Raw genomic sequence first — 241 nt, forward strand, 5'->3', positions numbered from 1 at the left:
ATTAATTATATATAAAATATATATTGAAATATAGAATATATATTGAAAATAAATTTAAACAATACAAACACATTATACTGATTTAGATGCTAACTTTTTTATATCCATTAGTTTTATTTTTTTACTGTAAATTATATGCACGTCTCGACTTAGCTAATCATTATTATATTATCTTATAACGGGTAGTATTTTGGTATTAAGTATGATGACGTATTATATTTTGGTACTAATATGTATATCT

The sequence above is a fragment of the Arachis ipaensis genome, chromosome B10, assembly GCF_000816755.2.
Source record: "Arachis ipaensis cultivar K30076 chromosome B10, Araip1.1, whole genome shotgun sequence".
In the NCBI taxonomy this organism is placed as follows: domain Eukaryota; kingdom Viridiplantae; phylum Streptophyta; class Magnoliopsida; order Fabales; family Fabaceae; genus Arachis; species Arachis ipaensis.